At 40.6% G+C, this 1419-nt stretch overlaps 1 non-coding gene across 1 annotated transcript; it reads left to right on the top strand.

Annotated features, from left to right (window-relative positions):
• Positions 1-321: 321 nt before the first annotated feature.
• Positions 322-428, top strand: LOC112195580. Its single transcript, XR_002934634.1, has one exon. It is a non-coding gene; the product is annotated as a small nucleolar RNA R71 (small nucleolar RNA).
• The last annotated feature ends 991 nt before the right edge of the window (positions 429-1419 follow it).

The raw sequence follows: 1419 nt of genomic DNA, 5'->3' as shown, positions 1-1419 counted from the left end.
TGTGTAGATGAACCACGCTCTTGAGCTTGAAGAAGTAAATCAAGCTTTCTCTCAAGCTTCCTATAATCGGCACTAGAGCTCTCTTGGGCAACCCTTGTCTCATGAGTGCTCTTGGTATCATAATATGGATCTTTCCTCACTCTTTCCCTCCTAGAATCATGATCATCCCATTGCCTCGATTGTCGACCCAAGTGCTCAAGTATATCCCATGCCTCGGTTTGACCATGACTATGAAGTGAGCCTTGTGCGGCAACATCAATCCTCCTCCTCTCATGTGGTAACAAACCACCATAGAAACCTTCAATCATCATAGACTTAGTCAAGCCATGATGCGGACATGCATTGCAAATATCCTTGTACCTATCCCATGCCTCCCAAAATGTCTCATGATCACGTTGAGTGAAGAGTAAGAGCTCATGTCTCATACTAGTGGTCTTGTGTGGTGGGTAGTAAGCATCCAAGAAAATGTCCGTCAACTCCTCCCATGATCGTATACTCCTCGGTTGTAGCTTCAAAAACCATCCCTTTGCATCATCTCTAAGTGAGAAAGGAAACAACCGCATCTTAAACTCACCCTCGGGAAGTCCACCCTTTGACATAGTGCTCACAATCGCCTCAAAGTCTTGCATATGGTTGATGGCCTTCTCTTCTAGGATGATGTCCCACGGAAAATAGGCAAGATGCTCAATTGTTGTGGCTTGATCTCAAAGTCCACCTCTCTAACCAGAAGTACCAAGCATGATGCCGTGTTGACCATGGAAGGTCTAGAAAACTCTCGAATAGGTCTCTCCGCCATCTCTCTAACCGGTGATCTAATCGGACTCGGTGAGTGATCTCTTGGAGGTACTCTTGGCCTTGGAGGTGTTCGTGAACGATTCCTTGGCCTTTGTCTAGAAAGTCTTTGCAAAGTACGACCACTTCTCAAATTGATAGGTAGTAAAGTACTACTCATGCACCTTGCAAAAATATGACCACGTGGTAAGTACTCAAGAATTCACAAAATAAGCACTTTGAATTTAATTTCACGCTTCACAATAAATAAGAGGGGTAATGAGAAAAGGTGAAACAACAATTAAATAAGAAACTAAAATAAGCAAAGCTAAGAATAAGTGAAAAACTAACAACTCAAGAAACTAACGACTAATTAGGAAACTTAATGAAAAGCTAGCAAACAAGTCAAGCCAAGTGACGATCGTTATCGATGCTCATGTCTTACATGTACTACAAAGTAAAACAAGGCCCGTCACTTCGATAGAAATAACCACAAGTCTCAACAAACAAACAAACAACTAGGAATTAATCAAAATAAAGTAAAACAAATAATTACAATTTTTTTTTTTTTAAAGCTAAACACACAAAGAAAAATTAACTAAACTAAGAAAAAAAATGCAAGTGACCTAACAACCGAAAACCAAGGGA

This window comes from Rosa chinensis, chromosome 3, assembly GCF_002994745.2.
Source record: "Rosa chinensis cultivar Old Blush chromosome 3, RchiOBHm-V2, whole genome shotgun sequence".
In the NCBI taxonomy this organism is placed as follows: Eukaryota; Viridiplantae; Streptophyta; class Magnoliopsida; order Rosales; family Rosaceae; genus Rosa; species Rosa chinensis.
The sequence above is the reverse complement of the archived record's forward strand: the minus strand, read 5'-3'. Positions and strand labels throughout refer to the sequence as shown.